The sequence below is a fragment of the Prionailurus bengalensis genome, chromosome E3 (genome assembly GCF_016509475.1).
Source record: "Prionailurus bengalensis isolate Pbe53 chromosome E3, Fcat_Pben_1.1_paternal_pri, whole genome shotgun sequence".
Taxonomy (NCBI): domain Eukaryota; kingdom Metazoa; phylum Chordata; class Mammalia; order Carnivora; family Felidae; genus Prionailurus; species Prionailurus bengalensis.
In genome coordinates this window covers 22608025-22634088 of record NC_057357.1, presented here as the reverse complement: position 1 = coordinate 22634088, position 26064 = coordinate 22608025, and the positions used below count along the sequence as shown (strand labels likewise).

Genomic DNA, 26064 nt, shown 5'->3' with positions numbered 1-26064 from the left:
CAGTCTCTCTGCTCTGAGTTCTCTTTGGCTGCAGCTAAGCTCCACCATTGTTGCACCACCACTGGGATGTAAGAGGCAACGTGAGGTTCCAGCAAGCACTGAAAGCAATGTCTTTGATTAAAATGCAACCCTGCTGGTAGAACGCCCGACAGGGCCTGGAGGATTCATTGCGCCTTGTGTCTTTGTTCAGGAACACCAACAAAGCTCAGCCACGACTCCACAGAGAGCTGGAGGCTCGGGATCTGTTGAGAGACACCTTACATGTGAGACGAAGCAAAGCACAGGAAAACAGAGCTGAGTCCTCAGGTTTTTAGCGGATGGGGGCTTAAATGTATGAACTGTCTACCTTCTACCTATAATTAAAGGACCCTGTGCGTGAAGATGGAGAGTTTAGGGGAGGGAGGGTGCTGCCAGGCCTCCAGAGAACAGACATTGCTCCTGGCCGGTCCCAGTGCTGGGCCCTGGGAAGCAAAGTGAAATGCAGAATCAAAGGGTATTGAGGATGCTTCCAGGAATGTCTGTTCCTGCTGGTTTGCTGTTTGGCCAGCCCCGCATCCATCCCCCCCCCCACTTCTGATAACAGTGTTCTAATCTACTTTGGGGGCTGCCCCATTGCTCTATCATTCTGTCCTCTCTGTCCATGTGGCACCAACCCCGGCCTGGCTCTCAGGATGAGCATGTGACCCAGGAATAATCTTGAAGATTATCATAAGGTATCAAGAGTTTATGCCAAGGCAGTGGTTCTCAACAGGGGGTGGTTTTGCCCCTTGGGGACGTTCGTAATGTCCGGTGACATTTTTGGTTGTCCCGACTTAGGTAGGGGTGTAGGCAAGCACTGGCAGGTGCTGGGTGAGGCCAGGGACGATTTGTAAGCATCTTGCAATGCACAAGACAGTTCTCACGGCAAAGAGCTTTCCAGTCCCCGGTGTCAACAGTGGCAACTGGGGTTGAGACACCTGACTGAAAGAAAGATAATGAGAAGCCATTGAAAGGTTTGGAGCAGAGGAGTGATGTGGTCTGAACTGACATTTTTTTTTTTTTTTTAAGTATAGTCAGGTGCTATGTGGAAACAGATTTTAGAGATTTAAAAGGGAAGCAGAGAGATTAAGCCATGGGGCTATTACAACAACCCCAGTAAGAGAAGACTTTAGAAGCTCGATCTGGAAACGCATACTTAGAAATTGTCAGTGGCAAAATGTGAAAATACATTTGTGAAAAAAATTTCACATTTTGGGTGTGAAAAATAAGAGAACGGAACCAAAGACAAAGCCTTTCAAGCGACCGTGTATAGAAGTGAAACAATAATGATAATATCTAACACTGCTTGAGAATTTATGTGCCAGCTACTATGCTAAGTAACTTATGTGATCACATTTGACCCTTTTAACAATGCTTATCGTCCTCATTTTACAAATAAGACAACATAGGAATGGAGAGGTTAAGTAAGTGGCCCAAAGTCACACTCCTAGTTGTTATCTGAGACAGAGTTTGAACTCACAGCAACACGACTCCGTGGTTTTTCCTTTTAACCACCAAGCTGCTTCCTCCCTGGGCTGAGAAGAATCTTCCAAAATAATAATTACAGGGGCACCTGGGTGGCTCCGTCATCTCAGATCATGATGTTGCAGTTCGTGGGTTCGAGCCCCACATCGGGCTCTGTGCTGACAACTCAGAGCCCAGAGCCCAGATCAGATTCTGTGTCTCCCTTCCTCTCTCTCTCCTTATCCCCCGTTTGTGCTCTGCCTCTCAAAAATAAATAAACATTTATTTTTTTTTATTTTTTTTTAATGTCTATTTATTTTTGGGAGACAGAGAGAGAGAGTGTGAGCGGGGGAGGGGCAGAGAGAGAGAGAAAGACACAGAATCTGAAGAGGCTCCAGGCTCTGAGCTGTCAGCACAAAGCCCGATGCGGGGCTCGAACTCACAAGCTGTGAGATCTTGACCTGAGCCGAAGTCAGGCGCCCAACCGACTGAGCCACCCAGGCATCCCAAAATAAAGAAACATTTAAAAAGAACTAAGAAAAATTACAATTCTCTTAAGAGCTGAAGGATGAAGGGGAGTTACAGAGATGAAGGAATAAGGAGGTTGTTCCAGACAGAAGGAACAGCAGCCACAGAGGTCTCAGGGCTAGAGAGAGTATGGACTAATAGGGAAGCCTAAGCATTCAGTAGTGGCTAGAGGCAGGTGTAAATTCATAGGTGGGGTGAGTCCCGAGAATAACAGGAGCCATTCAGATCTGTGGAATGTATGTTAAGTTTATCCTGGGAGCAAAAGGAGCCCTTTGGAACATTTACAATGTAAGTTTAAAAATCTGATATGATAAGGTTTTCATTTTTGAGGCTCATTCTGGCTGCAGTGTGGACAATCAATGGGAAGAAGAATATCTGAAGGCCAGTTCAAAGTCCTTCGTGCAGGGGCGCCTGAGGTAGCTCAGTTGATTAAGAGTCTGACTCTTGATTTCAGCTCAGGTCATGATCTCACAGTTCATGGGGTCAAGCCCCACATCGGACTCTGCATTGATACTGTGGAGTCTGCTCAGTTTTCTTGCTCTCCCTCTCTCTCTGCCCCTCCCCACCCCTCAAAACAAATAAAAATTAAAAAAAAAAAAAGTCCTCCATGCAATAATCCAGGTTCAGTGATGGATTTCCCCATTGGGGAAGTGGCAGTGGTGACAGAGACATTGGCTATCGCTTTGGGAGATGCTTAAAAGCTGGAATCAACAGAATTCCCTGTTGAACATCAAGGACAAGGGAAAACAAGGTCAGGGGACTCCTATGTTTCTAGCTTTAACCTCTGCATGGATGGCAAGGCCTTCTATTGATGGAAAGTTTGTAGGGGAGCTGGTAATTAGGTTTTGAACATGATGAATTTACAGCTTCCCATCTAACGTTCGAGTGGGGGTGTTAAGAGGGCCACTGGATGCACTAATGCTGAACTCAGAAGGGATGTTTTATCTAATTTCTTCCCCATATTCATCCTGTATTTTTTGATCAGGAAACACTCAAACACGGACATTCCAACCCCTACTAATTCTATCACAGACAGCCAGCGAAAGGTTATTAGATGAGGTGCCATGTGACAGAGTAACTGATGTTAAAAGTCTGAATGCAACCCCAGGAGGTCATTGCCAGTCTAATTGGGCACAGATAGAGTTTACTGGGTCATGGAAAGCAAGTCGTGTGTAACCATTGTTTCAGCCCTTTATCCTTTCATTTCTGATTTATCATCCGGTTTTGGGTGAACATTAAAGAATCTATTCATAAATGGTGACCTTTTGAAATTTGAAATGATGGTCTCAGCTAATTTCCATTCCAGCCCTGGGGCTGCTGCTTGAAGGTCATGAGCTTGAAGCTCCGAACTTGTCCCTAGTCTGTGCTCTCAACCAGTATTTGGAAAAGGGCAGTGTTGTCTTCATCCTTAAAAGTGCCCATCATTTGGATGAAGGATCGTCATTCATAATTCTGTGACCACACACTGAGGATGAAAAATGTACTAAGTGCCGAGTTTGTGTTAACAGCAAGACCCAACTGTTCTGGCGAATTTGGGAACATATTGTCTGAGCTCATAATAGGATAATAATACTGTTGTATCGTATAGAATTCATTCAATTGTAAGTGACAGAAAACCCAATTCTAATGGACTTAAGAAAAAAGGGACAGACAGACAGACATTCAGAGAGATCACTATTGGCTCAGGGATCAAACTCACAAGTACAGAATTTCTCTTACCATTCTCTTCTCTCTTCCTCTCTGTTGACTTCGGTTCATAGTAGCACAGGAGTGGGGCTTTGTAAACTGCCCCCGCATGCCCCGAGGGCAAGGAGAGACCCAAGAAAGAGGCAGACCACTACAGATTGGAAGGTGGTAGTTTTAATAGGCAAGGGAACTTATATACAAGGCTTGTCTTGAGCCGGCCACAAGACAAATTATTCTCTTCATTGCCTGCCGGAATCGTAAAAGTTTACTTAGAGGCCTTATAACTGGGTTCAGTCACATTTTCAGTCCAGAAGGTCTCAACACCACCTTACTCTCTCAAGGTTATGGCCTTGAAAATGGCTTCCACTCTGGAGTCAGTGAGCAGAGCATACATTCCAAAGGTAGGGGTGGGGGTGGGGATGGGGGTGTGAGGAGCCTCCAATTGCCTGGGTCCAGTTCATAAGTCAACTGGCAGCCACATCCTCTCAATGACCTCTTCCAACAATGAGAGACTCACAGATACAGTATGCATGAGAGCAGCTCTCAGGGTTAGATTCTTCTATGCTTGAATCCACAATTAGTGTAGGAGTGTCTTTTGCAGCAGGTACAAGCCTCATTTCATTTCATAGGCTCTGATTAGGTCACATGTCCATTACTGACCCAATCACTGTAGACCAGAGGTCCCACAGGGCTGATTGGCTCAGGCCCAGTCTTTTAACCTTGGAGTAGGAGAGGCATAGATCCCCAGAGATAATTATGATGATAAACAACAAACATTATTGATTAGCTAGTACATGTTGGGCACTGTTCTAAGTGGTATGCTTCCTGTAACAACACTTTGAGTTATCCACTGTTGTTATCACCCTTCTAATGATGAGGAAAGCCAAAATACAGTGAGGTTAACTAAACTGCCCAAGGACCCACAGCTGGTCAATGACAAAACCAACGTACAAAGAGCCTTTCCAGAGACCCACAGATGGGAAGTGATGGAGCCCCAATGCAAATTAAGGCAGCCTCTAACCACAGCCTGGGCTTTTAACCCTAAATAAGGATCAGGTCACCAGATGTCTACCTTCACTCAGTGCTTTACGATTACAGAGCTTTCATCCATGACTTCATTTTTCCTCCCAACTTTAGTAACGACACAAGACTTGGGAGCATTATCCTCATTTTCTGGTGAGAAAATTGAGGTTAAGGCTGAGTGGTTTGCCCCAAGTCAAACATCAAGTAAACAGGAACAAGAACTGAAACCCCACACCCATCCTTTCTGACCCTGCAATAATGGAGCCTAAGAGCTTAATAAATGTTTGGGAAACCACAAAGGCCTGGAAACTCGTATTGGGCTCATAGCAAGCTAATCCTGAAGGCTTTATACCCCTCTCCCGCCTCCATGCTACTTTCCTCCTGTGTTTGTTGTAAGCAGTAGGAAAATACCAAGTACTTGGACACAAAGTTGCCCTAGATATTTAAACTGCAAATTACACTATTTATGAATTACGAAATAGTTCATCCACATGGAGTTGAATTATGACGCACGCATACACACACACATACTAGAACTGTATCTGTTTCTGGATTTTCTATTCTTTTCTTTTAATCTATATTTTTATTTCTGAGGCTCTATCACTCTGTTGTTTGAACTAATATAGCTTCATGAGACTCTTAATACCGGAAGGTCATGTTCTCCCTTACCATGCTTCTTTATCAACATCTTCTTAGTTCTAACGTTTTGATTTTCCCTGTGAATTTTCTGACCATTCTATCAAGTTGCCAGGAAAACTGGGATATTAATAAAAATTTAATTAATAGACTTATTTGGGCACAATTGACCTCTTTCAAACATCAAGTCTTCCCCCATTTAAAAACATAATATATATCCCATTTATTAATGTTTTCTTTTATGTATTTTAGAGAAGTTCCATTTTCCTCATTCAAGCCTATATGTTGATTGGGCACATTGTTTGTAGGTAGGTTTTATATTTTTGGTTACTAACATTAATGGGTGGTGTTCTCCAAGATATTTTCTAAGTGGTTAGTATTACTAATATGAAGAAGCTAGTGATCAGTAATTAATCTATTTGTAAGTTGCTTGAACTTGGTTAGCGGTGCTATCTGCACTGTAATTAATTTAATTTGGTTTTTCAGGTAAACAGTCATATCATCTGCAAATAGTAGAGAGAACTTTTTCTCCCCCTGCTGTTCTTCCTTCGAGGCTTAGAGAATAGTCAAGGCTTAGTTAGAGGCTTAGTTAAGTAGTGGTGATGCTCAAAGGTCGCCTTGCCCTGCTCCTAACTGTAATTGTAATGCTTTGCAGACTGTGTTTCTCAAAGTGTGGTTGCAGATTTGGATATAAATCACAGAATTTGTACAAAGCTGGTAATCTGCCTTTTAGCAGACTCCTAGGGGTGATTCCTGCTACCCCCAAAGGGAACAGCTAGCTGCTCCAGGGTTTCACCGGGAAGCCTGGCATCTGCTATTGGCGTAAAGTGTTTTCTTTATCATGCTCTGGAGTTTCTGTCACTATGTAGCTAAGTAAGAATTTTAATTGGGCATGAAGGTTTCCATTTTTGGGTATCTATTGACATGGCTAGCTTTCTCTCCTTTGGCTGGCTAATAGGCGAAGTTAGTGCCTTTCATATTAGCCAACTATCTTTCATTCCTGTGATAAATCTGTTTGAGACATACTTAATTTTTCATAATGCTGAAATAGATTTGCTAATATGTATATAGGGTTTTTCTCTGTATTTGTCAATGAAATTTGCCTTTTTGTGTGCTCCTGGTGTCAAGTTTTGGAATCAGAGTGGTAGTAGCTTGATAAAATGATTTTCTATGCTGTGACGTAGATTCTGCAGCATGGAAATTTTCATGTAAAACCTTCTGGGCCTGGGGCTTTTTTGAAAGTAGTTCTTTGATAACTTCTCTCATGTCTTGTCTATATTGGGCCTTTTTCTGGAGTCATTTTGTTGTCTAGAAAATCATTCGCTTCATAGAAACGTATAAATGTTTTAGTACAGAGTTGAACAGTGTGATTGCTTACAGTTGATTTTCTTTCAAATCTGTCTTATTTCCCCCTCTATTTTCTCATTTATCTCCAACTACATTAATAGTTGGCGTTGTTTCTCCCAAGACTGTGCCATTAAGTTGTCTTTCAGTCTTTGGTTTTAGGCTTATGAGTCTTTATCTCTTTCTGGTATGTTATGTATTTTTTAAGAAGCTGGGAAAAGCTGTTGGAAGGTAGCTAGCCAAATGCCATTTTGAGCAACACATTTTTGCCCTTGGGACTTTTTAACCCAGATTTAAATTTGCTCCTTGTTCAGGTTGGTGTGTGTTAATGTGAAGAGGTCCTTTTAGGGGTCCTAACTGTCATCCAGCAAAGCCACTAGACCTCCCAGCTAAGTGTCATCTTCCAGGGTGATTGATCAGCTTTGCCACTTCAATTTTTCACAGTCATCAATCACTGAAAAGGAAACATTGAAGAACACAGCTCTGTGGTAGGGAATTAGCTAAGCATGATCGCCATCAGGAGGTTTGTCTGAGTGGAAACTCACTTCGAGGTCAATGGGCTCCCTGGAAAGCCAGATCCCATAACACTGGCTGAGTAAATGCTCACTCATGTATTTCACACTTACTGAGGACTTCCTCTGGGTAAGGGTGGCACTGAGCAGGTCTGAGACCAGCAAAGCTGAAAAGGTGTGACCCCTTCCCTCAAGGACTTGGGAGTGTCAAGAAAAGCCTATTTTATGTGATTGCCTATAGCACAAGCTTGTCTCAGTCAGTAGAGCGTGTGGCTCTTGCTGTTGGCATCCTGAGTTTGAGCCCCACGTTGAGTGTAGAGATTACTTAGATAAAATTATAAGAGTAACATTTGTTTACTCTAAGCAGTGAAACCGTCTAAAAATAGAAAGAGAAGTAATAATATGCCCTGCCCGACTCCCACTCTGTCCCCTCCCTACCTCACTCCAAAGTGACCAATGTCAACAGCTAGATGTGTTTCCTCTGTATCTTCACTCTCGAAACGCATACGTACATGCACATGGTGGGGGAGCGGCATTGTTTGATTTTTAAAATTGAATCCACACTGGAGATACTGGTCTGCCACTTGCTTTTTTCCCTCAATACATCATAGATATTCCTCCAGGTTTATAGGCACTGATCTGACTCAATCTTTTTTTTTCAACGTTTATTTATTTTTGGGACAGAGAGAGACAGAGCATGAACAGGGGAGGGGCAGAGAGAGAGGGAGACACAGAATCGGAAACAGGTTCCAGGCTCTGAGCCGTCAGCCCAGAGCCTGACGCGGGGCTCGAACTCACAGACCGCGAGATAGTGACCCGGCCGAAGTCGGATGCTTGACCGACTGCGCCACCCAGGCGCCCCTGACTCAATCTTTTTAATGGTTGCATAATATTCCAGACTGGAATCCCTTCAGTGTATTCAACCTTTTCCCTGTCGATGAATATCCACCTTGTTTCTGTGTCATCCTTGCGCAGGGCCATGCTAATCTTCTCTGTATCGTTCTAATTTTAGTATATGTGCTGCCGAAGCGAGCACTATCCACCTTGTTTCCAATTTTGTTTTGTTTTGTCTCACTTTCAGTCATTTTTACACATGTGTCCTTATATGCTGGTGCTTTTGTTTTTATAGGCTAGATTACCAAAAATGAGATTGCTAAATTAGTAGAGGTATGGGGTTATGATCTTAATAGATATGGACAGGTTATTATCCTGAAAGATTGTAGCAAGGGGGTGGTTATCAGGAAAATGTCTTAATTATTAAAAGATACCCCCCACATACACACACACATACATTCAAAGATTTTGCAGTGAAAGGAGACCACCTAGAATGGGCTGGAAGCACAAATATGAGCTCTGAGTTTCAGTTGTCCCTAGCACCCTCTGTTGCCACCACCATGCCTGCCCCCAGGGGGCACTGTTCTGAAAACAATAAAAACAGCAAAGCCATTTATTGAGTGATCACTTCACAGAAATGGAAACCGGGGACTTAGAAAGTTTAAGCCACTTACTCAAGGTCACCCATCCAGTAGGTAGCATAGCTGGGATGTGATTCCTGTTCTGTTTGGCTCCAAACCTGGGCTCTTAACCACTGTGTGGGATTTCTTCCAAGGATACCATTGCTGGGGCTGTTTCATCAGAGCCCCAACAGTGACACAAACTCTGCTATTTGCCTTGAACAGTGGCAGGGGCCAAGCCCTGCCTCCTGCTGTGAAGGAGGAGGACTCCTCTATAAGGTATTTAAAGTGATCTTGACCTCTGAGTAGGGCCTTCCTTATTCAGAGGAAACTGAGTGAGCTCCCAGGACACTACGAGCATACTTGTTTTCCCCTACACACAAATCAGAAACCATTTTTCTTCTCCCTCCCCTTCTCTCTTTTTCTTCCTCAAAACAAAGAACTGAAGCAATTAAGAGAAATGGAAACCCTTGGTTTCACCTCTACCCATTCTTTCCTGGAAGCCATGGTAGTCATGATAGTCATGGTTAAAAGTGTAGACTCTGGACTCAGAATGACCTGTTTGGAAACCACTTTGTTATCCTTGAGCAAATGCCTTGAGACTCTCTAACCTCTTGGTCTCCCTGGAAACATAACCATTCTACTCAGCTTTTGTCTTACCTATTAGAGGATCATCTCCTGGAGGACAGGTCAATGTCCATGCCTCTTGGTTCACAGGTGCTGAGGGAACCTGCATTGAACTATAAATATTGATTCTTAATAACCAAATTCAGTGATGTTTTAAAGTAAGGTTGAAGGTAATATGGAGAAGAAAAATTAATTCACGTTTCCTGAACATCTATGTGCTGGGCACTGTGCTGGAAGTTAATAAACATTAACTCAACTCTGAAGTAGACATAATTATTTCCATTTTTACAGAGGAGAAAAATGAAATTTAGCAGGTCAAACTTGCTAGGATTGCAGAGCTAGAAATGATGGTGATGGTGATGATGGTGATGATGATGATGGTGGTGATGATGATAATGATGATGATGGTGGTGATAAGGGTGGTAGTGATGGTGATGATGGTGATGGTGGTGATGATGATGGTGATGATGATGATGGTGATAAGGGTGGTGGTGATGATGATGTAGTAATGGTGATGATGGTGATGGTGGTGGCAATAGCTATTGTTTACTGAACATATGCTGTGAGTAGGCATGATGCCAAGAGACTTCTTTGTATTCTCTCATTTAATCCTCACGAAAACCCAACAGGGAAGCCCTATTATTATGCCCAAGGTCCTAAAAGATTAAGTGACTTGTTACAGACACTCAGTCAGTTGAGGGTTGGGGCTGGGATTTGAACCCAGGTTATTCTGATTCCTTAGAAGCATCTTTTCACTTTGGTAGTGAAGGCCTTGGTGGCAGTTACTCAAATTTAAACATTCAGTGTTTTGAACCACTCCCAAATGGAGTGTCAGGCAGCTATACAGAAGGCCAGGACTTTGGAAGAAGAAACCAGATTCCATCTCTGCCTGTCTGCATCTCTTCATCTTTTGGGCTCTGTGGGCAACACTTTCATTGCAAGATTCTGCATCCTGTCTCGTGGTCACACATACCGTCTGTGCTTGGCACAGCCGGCTGTCTCCATGGAACATCTGTGGCTCACTACTACTGTGAGTGATTCTATTTTCCACACATCTCCAGCTCGTTAGAAAGCAAGGCTCCTATTTGTTGGTGGATGTTTGCAATCTGAATCTGAAACACTGCAAAATGATGATTGAGCTGATTCACACTGGGGAAGAGTCTGTGACACATAAACACACACACACACACACACACACACACAAGACACCTAATTAGTGAGGACTGAGCTGCCACCTGATCCAATAAGTGCAGTAACTTTGTCCACTAAGAGGCCATCTGGCTCCTGGTGACAGTTGCTGAGCCGGGAGCTTTTCATGCAGTGATGGTGGTCCTCCCTGGCCAGGGCCACACTCCACATGTCCTCTGGGCCACCCGACCAGCTGAGGTGTCAGTATTTTAAAGAAACTCTTTGTCACCAAAGGTAGCAAGAAAGCTGAAATAAACAACATCCACCCCAGCAGACCCAGGGGTCTGCAGAGAGGAAAGAGCTTTCCCCTCTCCTCCTCTATGAATATGCCTTAGAACTTCCTCAACATTCCTCCCAGATTTTCCACTTCTGGTCTTTAGCCAAATGCAATCTTTAAAAATACACATTTGGCAAGAATCTGCAAAAAAATCCCTTCAGATTGTTATGTGATGGTGGGGAAAAGACACATTTTTTTTAACTCTAAAAAAAGCACCTTAGCATTTGTAGGCTTTTATAATTCTGAAACAGCTGAAATGCTAAAACTTTCAAGTTGGCAGGATTGAAACTGAAATCTGCAAAGCCGGTTCAATTTGACAAGAGTGGGAGCCTTGCATTTCAGAGGGTTTTGATGAGCCCGTGGGCCTGAGCCATCAACACAATGGGTGGCCACCCACTCGCAGGGAGCCCTTCGTGCCTGGGTCCCAGTCTCCCCTCTAGCTACCTGCAGAGCTCACTCTAAGAGACACTCCTGGCTCCTTCCATTGCCCTGGTAGCTGCTGGTAGCTTAGCAGAGTGGGCAAGGATTCAGCCTGTGGAGCCCGATCACCTGGGTTTGCAGTCCTGATTCTACCACCTGTAAACTAGGGGAGCCTATTCAAGTTACTTAATTCTTCTGTGCCTCGGTTTCCTCATCTGTGAAATGGGGCTATAATATTTAATATATTTGTCGATTGATACCCATCTTGCTCCAGAAAAGAGTTAAGGAGGCTTTAGTTACACAAAATAAGAAAAGATGGGTCCAATTTTTAAAATTGGACTAAGGGGAAAAAGGGACTGGACGGAGCCAAGAATGAGAGTGAATTGCACCTGACAATGAACTACATTCTTACTAAGGGTGGTTCATAAAGCCGCCTGTGAACCAAGCTTCCTCGCAGTCCCTTGTCTAGGGGAAACCTGGTCAACCGCACACCCACGGTGCTCAGAATACGGGAGAACCCGGTGGCCAAGCAGACCTGCAGTCAAGCCGACCTGGCTCTCCAACAGGCTCCGTGTTTTGTCCTTGAGCAAATTGCTTAATCTCTTGGAGTCTGAGTTTCTTTACATGGAATGGGGATAAAACTGTAGTCATGAGGTTATTTTGAGGGCAAAATAAAATATTATATATGAAGTGTTTAGCACAGCACCGGCCACTTAGTATGTGTTTGATAAATAGTTGCTAGAATAAATAAGTTTTAGAATTTATAGACACATCCCACTCTCCTTGGTACCAAGATCAGATAAGAATATTTTCCTTCCTAAGTGGATGATGTTTCATGTCACAAAACAGAGTATCCTCAACACGGGCTGATGGCAAAGTCCCCAAAGCCACAGAGCACAGTGCTCTGTGTTGAAGTCCCGTCTGGCTCTGCCATTAAGTGGCTGTGTGACCTTAGGCACACTGCTTCACTTTTCCGGTACACGGGTACCCATCTGTAAATGGGCAAAGTAATACTACCTCCCTTGGGCACCTGGGGGGCTCAGTCAGTTAAGCGTCCGACTTCGGCTCAGGTCATGATCTCTTGGTCCGTGGGTTCACACCCCGCGTCGGTCTCTGTGCTGACAGCCCGGAGCCTGGAGCCTGCTTCAGATTCTGTCTCCCTCTCTCTCTGCCTCTCTCTCTCTCTCTCTCAAAAATAATAAATATTAAAAACATTTTTAAAAATAGTACCTCCCTTCTAGGGTTGTTATGGAAATTAAATGAGATGATAATTGATAAAACCCTTGGCCAAGTGTTTGTGTATCGTTCTCACTCAGTGACCGTGCTGGCATTGTGGACGTTCACAGCACTGAGTGATCCAGCACTAGTCCGGCTTGATCCAGAGGGATACTCAGAATACCTGGGAGATGGGTGAAACCTTTGCCAAATACCCTCCTCTCAGTGGTACTTCTGTACTTTCGGCGACCACCTTGTAACAATGCACTTGAAGAATGCGCTCTCTGGCAGGCGTTCAAGGGCAACTATTTTATCTTGCTGACTTAGTACAAACCATTTAGTCCTAAATAATCAAGTGAGGGGTAGAAGCGATATCCTTTAGGAGAAGATGACAAGGGGCCCTATGAGAACCTGGACCAGAATGAAAGACCAGTATTCTCCTCAGAAAAGTTGTGTTGGCGAAAGCCAGGTACACAGGATTGAGTTATTATCATGGCATAGGGAGTCAGACGTATGCCACAGAAGCATGGCATAGGGGGTCAGACAGTGCTGGACTCAAGACCTGCTTCTGCCACTTACTGGCTGTGTGACCTGGGACAAGTTACTTAACCTCTCTGTGCCTCAGGTTCATCATCTGTCAACAAAAGGGAAGGGATAATAACAGCACCAACCTCATATGGTTGTGATAAGGATTAAACGGTTTCGCACATGTAGCATGCATTGAACAGGGATACCCGGTAGAGCCAGCCTAAGTGTTAGCTGTTATTATCACGGTCAATGACAAGGTAAGCACGTGGGGGCGACAGAGGAGACAGGCTCCTGGGCACAGGTGGAGCGGATAGGATAACCGGTACGCGGAGGTGGAAGGCATTCAGGATGAGCAAGGTGGCAGCTAAGTTTAGTGCTGGGAGGGAGGGATTTGAATATGCATGAACTGCCCTCCCGCTGTGCCAAGCAGCTCAATTTTTCAATTGCTCCTCCTGGGGAGTCATGAATGGGGAAACAGAGTCAGCAGGAATCCCCCCTGTGGGGTACAGCCTGTGCCTGTTTTCCCTGTGTTCTGGCTACCAGCTTCCCCAAACCCAAACCCGGTTAGGGGACCACAGAGAGACGTCCCTTCCCTTCATTAATGAAACTACCTGTTTAGGGGCAGTGGAAAAGATGCGATCTTTAAAAATATACATTTGGGCTGGGTGTTGATTCCGTTTTGACAGAAACAGGGACTGGTTTTGGGTCTCAGCCTGTACACAACCAGAGGTGGGGAAGAGTCCTGGCTGATTTCCTGGCGTCATTCCTGGAGCTGGTATTCTGCCTTGTCCTGCCCTCCCCTCTTCCTCTCTCCCGTCCCCTCTCCTGAGCCTCTCTCTTCTCTGCCCCTCTTCTCTGGTTCCCTCTGTATCTCTCTCCCACAAATCTATATTCAGTTTCTGTCTTCCAAAAAGAAAAAGTGAGTAGGAGGACAAATTGTTTAAAAGCAATGCAGCTATTTTAACAAAATGCTTTTTCCTTTGAGTCAGTCCTAAGAAATTTGGGTACAGTCTAAACCAGAATGAACCAAACAATAATCCTAAAAAATGAAATGGGTTAAGGAAAAGAGCCTAAATTCCCCAGACCAGGATGGGGCACGGGGAAGGCCAGAGAGGACTTGACGCTGGTGTGTTGGGAGAAGAAACCAAACCAAGGTGTTTGATTAGAAGACCGGAAAGGTGGCAGGGAGAAAGTGAAACATTATTTCCGTTGCTTGGATGTCAAGTTTCTTCATGCTAAACATCTGGCTCTGGAAAACGTGTGGGTGATTGTGTAGACCTGGTTTTTCAGATCTTGACCACTCTGGACATGGGTTCTCACCCAAGCCAAGAAAATACCTGTCCCTTGGACTTAAAGATCCTGGAGATGTTGGGAAAATATTTGAAATCTTCACTGTTCGAAGAGCCAGAATCTTAGTTCTGGACTCCACTCTGCCCTGACTTACTCTGTGCCCTGGAATAAATCATGCCCTTTGGGGGCCCCATCTTTACAGAACAAGAAGATTAGATGACCTTAGGGTCCCCCAACTCTGTCATACAATCTCTGGTTCTCTTGTTACTCCATTTATCCAGTTGGGAGTGTAGACTTCAGAGCTACCTTGCAGCATTTGAATCTTCCTCTATACCTGACAGCTGTGAATCTGCACAAGAGACTGTGGAACTCTTGGTGTCCTCAGTTTCTTCATCTGCAAAATGGACAATAAGGTTGTTCGCTCCACCTTCTTTTTCCGTCCCATTGAAGTGAGTATATCAGAATGCAATCGAGTGAGAACAGAGGCCGCCCTAATATAAAAATAAGAAGCACGTCCCTTGCACATTTCAGAACTTACAGTTATTGATAATAAGATTCTTGTGATACCCTCTACAAGTGATTGAGAAATATTCTCCAACTCGGATCTGGTTCCATTTCGGTTCCAGCCTGCGAAACCTGACCCCCAGTGAAGTAAATCTATCTGCCTCGCATCAGTCAACAGATGTTCTGAGTCCCCTGGAAATCACCAAGGGAGATCTAAAGAGGAGAGGTTCTCTCTCACCCCTGACCATGCATCTGGTTCCAGGATCCACACTAGAAACATTATGGGTGGGGAAGAAAAAAAAAAAAACATAAAAACCTTGAATCAAAACCTTTCCAATCCTCTTGCCTCTTATCCCATCCATCTGATTCCCCAGCTTCTTCCTCAGCTGCAGGAATGTGTTTTCATAGAAAACTGTGCATGCCTTATCTCCCTTCTGAGAAAATTTGCCTCTTCTAAAAAGATCTATTCTTCCCACAAACAGTGTTGTGCACCTGTCGTAGGTCCAGGAGCAGGAAGGCAAATCTAGGTAGTGAAATTGCGTCCTTTTGCTTATCTGAAAACTCTTCGCTTAGAGAGGGCACTGGAGAAGACACCAGGATGTCTCCCCTCCAGGCAGCTGGGCCAGCAATCCCCTTGGCTTAGGAATGAGAAATCCCCTGAATTAGCCAGTGTGAAGGGACACAACACCATCCCTGCTGGCTGCAGGGCTTCCTGTGCCAAAGCCACGGGGTTCCCAGCCGCTGTTCATTAATGCTGCCCACAGGCCAAGGGAGAAGTCTGTCTGCTCTGATGGGCAGAAGGTCCAGGTTCCAGGGCACTGGAGGAGATAATTGTCTTCATAGCCAGGAGATGCTTGGCAAGGAGGTCAAGTGACTTTATACACTCCAAAAAAGTCTAGGCAGATGATGGTGATAAAACCATACTGTCCTTAACTTCTGGCAAAACAAACGAAAGACATTTTAGAAGCAGCACGCTATAGTAGAAAGAACAATAGGGGTCTGAGACCTGGAATCTTGCCAACTACGTATGAGTCCTGGTCCGGTTTATCCGGTAAAAATTGGAAAAATGATCCTTGCCCTGCATATTTCATAGGGCTTTTATGAGAATTAAATGAGATACTAGGTGTGAAAGGACTTTGAAAAATGTATGTCATTCATTAATTCACTTGTTCATTCAGATAGATACTGAGTGTGCACTAGGCGCCAGGCACTGGGGATACAGTGGTGCTAGGTGGTGACTGCCCTCGAGGTGGGGGACAGGTGACTGCCACCTGAGCCTAGGAATGGTTTCTCAGGAGCGCCCTCCAGAGGCCAGGTCCTAGCAGTCCACCTGCCAGTTCAGCGGGAGGTCCAGTTTCTTTCCTTGGGTCCTTCTAAGTCTCCAGGTTGCTTCCTGGGGTCCAAATGGTCAGTCCATCTTTCTGCAGAGTCTCTGCCTGAACTGGAGCCCAGGGAGATATGCTCCCTGGAGGCTACGATGTGTCACAACCGCCACCAGAGATTCTAGCTTCAGAAAGGATCCCCATTGCCGAGCCACCCAGCCTGCCTCCTGGGACAGGAAAATCCCAAATACATTCTCAAGTTGCTACTCTTGGCGCTGATGGCAGCTAGATCTCAGTATCCAGAGATAGTGCAATTTCTACCCATGCTGCTATAATCCTTTAAGGTGTGAAAAAAAAAGAAAAAAAGGAAAAAGCTGACATTTATTGAGTGATTTAGCGATTTCTGGACTGGGTATTATTCTGAGCATGTTTCACACAATATCTCATTTAATCCTTAAAATAACTCTCAGAGGTGGGGCGCCTGGGTGGTTCAGTCCGTTGAGTGACTGACTCTTGATTTCAGCTCAGGTCGTGATCCCAGGGTCATGGGACAGAGCCCCACAGTGGGCTCCATGCTGAGTGTGGAGCCTGCTTGAGATTTTCTCTCTCTCCCTCTGCCCTTTCCACCACTCACGTGCTCTCTCTCTCTCTCTCTCTCTCTCTCTCTCTCTCTCTCTCAAAAACAAAACCAAAAACAAACAAACAAAACAAAACAGCTCTAAGGGGTATTAGGATTAAACCCATTTTACAGGTGAGAAAATTAAGGTTTGGAGAGGTTAAGTAACCTGCTAGGTCACAGCTCTAAGGGACAGCACCAGGATTTCACCTAGAGCCATCACCTCCAGCCACCAAACTCTGCTGGAGCAGCTAAAGAGGAGAATTTTGCAAGAGGTACATCACACCAGAATAAGACATACAGATTTTTTAGATTCAAGTACGAGCCTGCTCTCTGGATGGCAAGGTCAGGAGTGTTCCCATTGTCCATCAATCCATGACTGTCTTTCCCTTTCGATGACCTAACTTCCGGTCCTATCCTCCCCTGCCCCCCACCCCCACCCCAGGGTGGCTTCCATATTGGGGGCAGGTACACCTTGCCTTCCCGCACCAACAGCTGGGCCAGTTTGCCCTGACAGGGCTCTATAACTTCCCATTTTTGTCTCCTTCCATAAGTCTGTCCTCTGAACTTGCAGCTTTCCCAGAACCACACATCAACTGTTTCTCTTGCAGAAAACAAAATTAAACCTCTTCCTCACCAGACACCCAGCTGTGCACAAAAAATTAATCAATTATTTTTGAGATAAGCGCTGCAAAGGACAAGCTCAGGGGGGCTGAGGCAATATTCCTGTTATCTCTGAAGACACTCCTGAACTATCCTCTGGAAAGGGAGGTTGGGCTTGCTGGGGATGCGTGCTCATCCCAGGGGTGTTTCGAGATCTACAGGCTCCCCTGTGATGCCTCTCTCTCTCTCTCTCTCTCTCTCTCTCTCTGTCTGTCTCACACACACACACACACACACACACACACACACACACACATTAAGTGATGATTTTAAAGCATTAACCCTCCTCATTCCTTGGTGTGCATGACAACTACTGTGTCTGAAGAATGAAATTATCTGTAAACCCAGGATTATCAGAATGCCAAGGAAGGGAGGAGGGAGGGGCTGCCCGGTGCCTGCATGAGTCACCAAAGTCCCAAGCAGGTGATGCCCTGCACCAGAAAGGGCTTGGTCATTCATTCAGAGTCTGCTGGTTATTTGGATCTGCGAGTGGCCCTTACCGGCAGCTGCCCCCCACCCAGGGACAGGAGCTGGGAGCACAGCCGGCAGGGCGGTTCTCAGTCCTCGCTACATAGAAGGTGACCCAGGGAATGCTCAAAAGCACTGATGCCCACCCCCTCCTCCAGACCCCCAAGACCCCGAGCCCTGGGCTTGTTTTGAAGCTGCTCAGGGGATTGGAACGGGCAGCCGGAAAGAGGACGGCTGTGCTATGGAAAGCAAGGCCTCCAAAAACCAAAATAGAAATCCTCTCAACTTAGAAATGGAAACAAGAGAGGACAAGGAGCAAGCAGAGCAGAAGATGCATGTGTCCGTCCACTTCCTCACTGGCTCGCTCAGCAAGTGTTTTGTGAGAGCCTAGTGCACGCCAGGCAGCCGGGAGAGTCCCCCAGACTTGGCAGCCTGAACAAATGGAAACCTCTTGGAGAATCATCCAAGAAAGGAGCCTGACGATGGACAGGAAGGACCGTGGGTCTCCACCCATGTGTGCCATCTTGTTCTGTTTCCCACACGTGTCCAGCAGCAAAACCCTTGTACTGAGAAGGGTCTCCTCGTTGCTTTCCTGGTGACCTTGAGAAAGAGAAGAACTGGATTTTACCCCAAAGCTGCTTGTCGCCATAGTCGAGTGGGGTCCACAGCCTGGCCTGTGCTTCCTTTTCTTAAGGAAAAAAAAGAATATATATATATATATATGTATATATATAGCCATATAAACCATATAAATATTGTCCTGAGTCAGTCTCATAAACCATATACATATATATGCATACACTTAATACATATGTATATATAAACATATATATAGAAGAAAAAGAAAAAGAAAAAATATATATCCATATAAACCATATACATATACATGTATATACTTAATACATATGTAGATATAAACATATGCAAACATAAATATATATGTATGTTTAATGTTCTTTTTTACAATAGAAATAATGTATTATTCACTATAGAAAACTTAGGAAATAAAAATTAGCTTGAAAGTAACAAGTAATGATAATCCTCATATTCTCTTAGCACAGCTATAACCCCCATCAAATATATATATTTACATTTTCTTAATTGTTTTTAACATTTTTATTCATTTCTGAGAGACAGAGAGAGACAGAATGTGAACAGAGGAGGGGCAGAGAGAGAGGGAGACACAGAATCGGAAGCAGGCTCCAGACTCTGAGCTGTCAGCACAGAGGCCGACACGGGGCTCGAACTCACAAACTGTGAGATCTGACCTGAGCTGAAGCCATACGCTTAACCAACTGAGCCACCCAGGCTCATTTACATTTTATGCCCTACTTAGCTAACCCTTATTTTTTTTTTAGTTTATTTTTATTTATTTTTGAGAGAGAGAGAGCGTGCACAAATGGGGGAGGGGCTGAGAGAGAGAGAGAGAGAGAGAGAGAGAGAATTCTAAGCAGGCTCTGCACTGTCAGCACAGAGCCCAATGCAGAGCTTGAACTCGGCAAACTGTGAGATCATGACCTGAGCTGAAACCAAGAGTCCGTTGCTTAACTGACTGAGCCACATAGGCACCCCTATCCTTTATTTTTTTTAATGTTTATGCATCTATTTTAAGGGGGGGGGGTGCAGAGAGAGAGAGAGAGAGAGAGAGAATCCCAAGCAGGCTCCACACTGCTAGCACAGAGCCTGATGTGGGTGGGGCTCAAACTCATGAACTGTGAGATCATGACCTAACCTAAAATCAAGAGTCAGATGCTTAACTGACTGAGCCACCCAGGCACCGCAGGAATCCCTTATTTTTAACCAGAATGAGATTATACCATAAATTTTTTTGTAAAGTACTTTTTTATTTACTAAAGCATCACGTTCATCTTTTCTACATGAACAAATGTTTTACTGCATCATTTAATGACCAGATAGTATGTCATTTTCTAATGTATCATAATTTATTTACTTCATCCCCTATTATTGGGTATTTAGTCTGCTTCCAGTTATAAAAACAATACACACACACACACACACACACACACACTGTTGTAAATAAATTCTCGCGCACGTTCAGAATTATTTCTTTATGGAATTTTTAGAGCTGAGAACACTGAGTTAAAAGATGAGCATATGTTTCAATAAACTTTCGACTTAGAATAGTTTTTGATTTATAGAAAAGCTGCCAAGATAGTAGAGTGAGTTCCTGTATATGCACATCCAGTTTCCCTTGGTGTTAAGGACATTAGAATGATGCATTTGTTCCAGCTCATGAACCAATATATTGACACATTATTAACTAAAGCTGAATTTTATTCCGATTTCCTTAGTTTTTACCTAATGTCCTTTTCCTGTTTCAGGATCCCATCTGGGCCACTCCTATTATGTTTAGCCGTCATATCTCCTTAGGCTTCTTTAGACTGTGGGTTTCTTAGACTTCCCTGGTTTTTGATGACCTCGGTGGTTTTGAGAAGGGCTGTCTGGGGATTCTGTAGAATATGCTTTTCTCATGATTACATCAGGGGTTATGGGGCTTCGAGAGGAAGGACCACACAAAGTACTGTTCTCATCACATCTTACCAAGGGCGCGAACTCTCCACATGACTTGTCACTGTTGATGTTGACCTCCGTCACCTGGCCGAGGTTGTGTGTGTCAGGTTTCTCCCCTGTAGAGTTGCATTGCACCCCTTTCTGGACATTGCTATTTGGAAGGAAATTCCTCTGGGGAATTATGCTCCCCTCCCTGAGGTGGCCATAACTGTATAAATTATTTGGAATTCTTCCGTACAGGAGATTTGTCTCCTTCCCTACCGCCCATTTACTTATTCATCCGTTTATTGCTTTATGTCACTATGGACCCATAGCTACTTATTTTATACCTTCGATTATAATCCATTACTCCACTGTTTATCTCATTGCTGAGAATGTTCCAGCTTTGGCTACTGGGAGCTCTGTTGGTTGGCTCCTGTGTCCTTTTTTTTTTTTTAATGTTTATTTATTTTTGAGAGAGACAGAGACAGAGCACTAGCAGGGGAGGGGCAGAGAGAGAGGGAGACATAGAATCGGAAGCAGGCTCCAGGCTCTGAGCTGTCAGCACAGAGCCCGACGTGGGGCTCGAACCCACGAGCCATGAGATCATGACCTGAGCGGAAGTCGGACACGTAATCGACTGAGCCACCCAGGCACCCCACCTGTGTCCTTTTGATAGATGCCCACTGGTGGGTATCTTGGACACTTCCTCGTTTCCTGGCCTACGAGATGCTCCAGGCTCATCTTATGTGTTCCCTGCTGCAGCCCTAGAGGAAGTTATTTCTCCAGAGAGCTCTGGTTCTCTGATTGGAGATCAAGATCCGGGGTACTGATTACGCTCGGTGTACCAGCATGCTGTTGCTTCTAGACCCTGCCGGCAGACAGAGCTTGGAAATGTATGTGTGTATACAAACCCACGTGTATAGACATATCTATAATCTGATATTTCCCAATCTATATTGATATTAAGCTAAACATGAGTTTGCCATCATATCTCCAGTTGAAATCCAGAATCACATGGTTTATTCCAGCCTTCTCCCTCCTTAAAGATAGCCATATCTCAAAGTCTTTTGATTTATATTGCCATGTTGCCTTCCATGAACTTATTCTGGGGGGGGGGGGGGGCGGGGAGTGGTGAGGGGAGGACAGGAAGGGGAGAGGTATGACCTGAACCTATTTGCTGCCCATCAGGTCTTAATGAAGTCTTTTGAACACACACAGAGGATGGAATGATGCCTCCTAGGACAACATTTCCCATGCTATTTGAGGGACTTACAGTCCTTTTTGCTTGGAGAGATCAAAATCTGAAAGTACTTGTGTGCACAACTCCCCCACTTTGAGAATCAGAGACCACTGACATCAAAGAACTCTGGGTGGAAAGCTGTGGTTATTTCTACATTCATTTCTCACTTTGTAGGCTCCTTTTTTGAGCTATGACTAAGATCTTTGATCTGAGTGGCTTCCAAACTGCTTTTAAGTGCAGATAAAGAGTCAGTCTTTCGTTCCCAGCTTGTGGACCTGGGACCTCATGGGGCAAGCAATGGACTCTGGAATGTGGAGACAAGGGCCACAAACCCAGGTGCCTACAGAGCCAGATGGGTTGTCTCGAGGGAAGGGGTTGGAGGCATGATGGCAAGCCGGAAATTATATGGCCCCATACAGAAATGTGGGCCCATTGTTGCCGGGTCCTCTGATTTTTTTTTTTTTTTTTGGAAGAAAGCCAGAATTCTAGATTTTGTGTGAGCTTCTGAAGTTTTCAAATGTTAGCTACGATTGTCAGTCTTTCCAAAATGCTATAAGAGCCAACCATACTAAGTTCTCTGGCAGGATATGACCTTCAGAACCCCTGGTTTTGTACTCCCTGGTTGCTAGAAAAAAGCATAATAACTCAATTATCTGGGGATCTATGGCCGTCCTTTATACTAAAAAGGGGTCTCACACACTATGAAGTTGGGTAACATTGGGTCATTTTGTCTTGCAGAAACGTTCACTTTTATTTCTTTCCTGGGTCAATGAATTTCCAGATAAGTTGGGATCTATTCCCTGGGGGCTGAGGGATTAAGCCTGGAATGTTAGCGCACCACTGGAGGCACAGCAACCCAAGTCAGCCGGCTTCTCTGGCAGGGTTGGGAGGAGTGTGACATCCCACAGCCCAACACAGTCACAGCAAGTACGTGAGCAGGAAGGACCCCTGTCTGCTCTGCAAAGGCCTGCCCTTCATCCCCCAGGATCTTCATTGCGCCCCTTGCTTCTCTGGCTCCTGACTCTTTTCAGGACTGTGGAGACTGGTTTGAAGGCATTGCTCGAGGCAGGGAGTAGGGCTGGGGGAATTAATAATATGCATCCAGCAGGATCAGCTCTCCAAATAACAACATGCTTCCTTCACTCACCTTGGTCTCTCTGTCACCCAAGAGACTGCTATTAGCTGTCAACCAAAGAGCTGAGACATCAGTGATCATTTTCTTATACTTTAAAACGACCGTATACTTTGCTGGTCCTCTGTGCTTCCCCAGACCTGCACCTCCTTTCTGCTCTGCTTGGGGCATAGATCTGGCTTTGAAAGTCATTACTTAGTTGACTTACTCCTCGTGGGATAGTTCTGAATATCTGTCTAGTGAGATGACACAGATAGGTACTCGAGATTAAAGCCTTGGATGCTGTAGATTTGTAATCTCTCTCGTGCTCTCCCAATGCCCATGGCCCCTAGGGCCTGGGGCAGCAGGAAAAGCAAGAGAAGTCACTCAGCCTTCCCCCTTGATTCCTTTATCCCTTATCTTCCAGTGCCCACTCTTTTCTCCCTCCAATCCATTTTCCACATTGTCACCTGAGTAATCCTTTGAAAACATCCAGAAGGTCGTGCTAGCCTCCTGCTTACTCTTCTCCAATGGCTTCCCCGGCTCTTTAAAAAATAAGCCTCCTTATCACAGCCCAAAACCTTGCTACTCAAAGTGTGGTCCTTGGACCAGGAGCATCAGCATCACCTGGGAGCTCACTAAAAATGCAGCTCCTGGGGCGCCTGGGTGGCTCAGTCAGTTAAGGGTCCGCCTTTGGCTCAGGTCATGATCTCACAGTTCATGAGTTCGAGCCCTGGGTCAGGGTCTCTGCTGTCAGTGTGGAGCCCACTTTGTATTCTCTGTTCCCCCTCTCTCTCTGCCCCTCCCCTGCTCATGCTCTTTCTCAAAAATAAATAAACATTTGGGGCACCTGGGTGGCACAGTCGGTTAAGCGTCCGACTTCAGCCAGGTCACAATCTCGCGGTCCGTGAGTTCGAGCCCCGCGTCAGGCTCTGGGCTGATGGCTCAGAGCCTGGAGCCTGTTTCCGATTCTGTGTCTCCCTCTCTCTCTGCCCCTCCCCCGTTCATGCTCTGTCTCTCTCTGTCCCAAAAATAAATAAACGTTGAAGAAAAAAAAAATTTATAAAAAAAAATAAATAAATAAACATTTAAAAGAAAAAAAAATAAATGCAGCTCCTTGGGCACCTGGGCGACTCAGTCAGTTAAGCATCTCACTCTTGGTTTCGGCTCAGGTCATGATCTCACAGTTCATGAGTTTGAGCTCCGAAACAGGCTCTGTGCTCACAGTGCAGAGCCTGCTTGGGGTTCTCTCTCTCTTCCTTCTCTCTGCCCTTCCCCTGCTCTCTTCCTCTCTCAAAATCAATAATTTTTTAACTAAAAAAAAAAAAAAAAAAGGAAACACAGCTCCTTTGAATCAGAACCTGGATTTTAACAAGATCCTCTGGTGAATGGGATGCACATAAAAGTTCAAAAACTTCTGTGTGGGCTTCCGGTGCCCATGGTTGCACATTTAATCACCTGGGGACTTTTTTTTTTTTTTAATATTTTCTTTAATGTTTATTTTTGAGAGAGACACAGAGTGCAAGTGGGGGGGGTCAGAGAGAGGGAGACACAAAATCCAATTTTAAAAAGAATTTTTTAATGTTTATTTATTTTTGAGAGAGAGAGAGAGAGAGAGAGAGAGAGAGAGAGAGAGAGACAGAGTGCAAGTGGGGGAGGGGCGGAGACAGAGGGAGACACAGAATCCGAAGCAGGTTCCAGGCTCTGAGCTGTCAGCACAGAGCCCGATGTGGGGCTCAAACTCATGAACTCACCTGGGGACTTTTCAAACACACTCATGCCTGGGTTGCAAGTGACTGTCGGGGCAGGGGGGGGGGGGGAGGGGGAGGGTTCCAGGCACTGGAATTTTTAAAGCTGCCTAGGTGTTTGTAAAGTGCTGCTCTGCCCATTCTGTCCCTGTTTGCCTCTCCAGCTTCCTTCCCGTTCCTTTCCCCCTTCTCTCCTCTCCTCCAGCCACATCAACCCTTTGTTCATAGCTAGCAAGCTCTGTGGTCCCTCAACCGCGCATTCTTGCTGCCTACAAAGCTCTTCTTGTGGAGGTCGTCTCACCATTTAGAAATCCACTTAAATATCATCGTCTCAGGGAACCTTCCCTGACTCTTCACACCCCCCACCAGCTCTGTGCTCCGTTGCCTGTTTGATTTTCTCCATAGCATTCATTGCTATCTGCAGTCAACTCATTTCTGTATTAATTTGCCTACAGAATGGCTGCTTTCCTTCATTAGAATTTCAGTTTCGGGAAGACAGAGACCTGGTGGGTTTCAGTCACCACCAGGGCTGGATTCGGAGCAAACTTAAGCGTGTGTGCTTGGGGCCAGAACACGTGGGGGAGTGGAGAGAGAGAGAGAGAGAGAGAGAGAGAGAGAGAGAAAAGCTTTTTAAAAATGAGATTTGATATTTCAAAAACTGACCAGAGTAGTCATCATGGAAAAAATTAGAATGTGTTGTACTTCCTCATACATATGTTAAAGAGAGTGGTTTTTCTAATTGCACATGGAAAAGGGTACCATCATCTTTTTAGGACTTAGAGGTTTTAAATTGTTCAACTTTAAAAAAAAAATCAGAGTGTAAGGTGCACACAAAGAGATGCATCCTACGCATACCGTTTCATGAAGTTCCAGAAACTAAACAAACCTGGTCACCAGCACCCGGCTCAAGAAAGGTGCGTTTGCTCAGCCTCTGTCATTCGCCTTCCGGTCACCACCGGCTCTGACTTGTAACCGGGGAGACTGGGTTTTTTGAAAGTGCTAATCCAACATCATCTCCTCTGAGGCCCCGCGACTAAGCAGTGCCCGGCAAATACTAGCTGACCAGTCGGTGTTTGTTGAATGAACTAATGGACTAATTCATTAATTACTCGCCTCCAATCATCTCTCTGCTCACCCTTTCTGAGGAATCCAGTCTCAGAGACTGAACTGATTTGAACCCCAAAAAGAGGTAGGCTCAGAGCTGGTCTCAGTCTCCTTTTTTGGACACCAGGCAGTATGGCACATTTTCCAGGTCCAGTTGGCGTGGAGCCTTTTGATGGAACCAACCCGGTGAATTTTCTTTGGTGCCTACCTGGTGTCATTCACCCAGCCGTGCCACGGCCATTGAGGGGATTATCCCTCCAGTGGGCTTTTCTTGGAGTCACCGTGCTCACTGCCTTTTAGGTTTCTTTGCATTTGACTGGGGCTTATATTCAGCCCCATGGAAGCTCGGGGCTCCTATTCTTCCTTCTGGGCTTTTCGCTTTTTCCCTTCCAGCTGGTGAAGCTCACCATGCTGAGCAAGGTGAAAAGGCTGAATGGAAGTTTCAGAAGCAGAAAGGTACTAAACTCTGGTTTCCCGTGTAGCAGGAGTGTGGGGCAAAGGGAGGCAGGTGCCGACCCCAAAGGACAGGGACCGTCTGGCCATCTGCGGGCTGTCTCCCACCAC

General features: G+C 45.1%; 1 protein-coding gene and 1 pseudogene across 1 annotated transcript in view; one reads left to right on the top strand and one right to left on the bottom strand.

Moving 5' to 3' along the window:
• CACNG3 (calcium voltage-gated channel auxiliary subunit gamma 3) overlaps nt 1-26064 on the top strand; it is an 84309-nt gene that overhangs the window by 20212 nt on the left and 38033 nt on the right. The window lies entirely within an intron of this gene.
• On the bottom strand, nt 8149-8247 carry LOC122472099 (annotated as a pseudogene).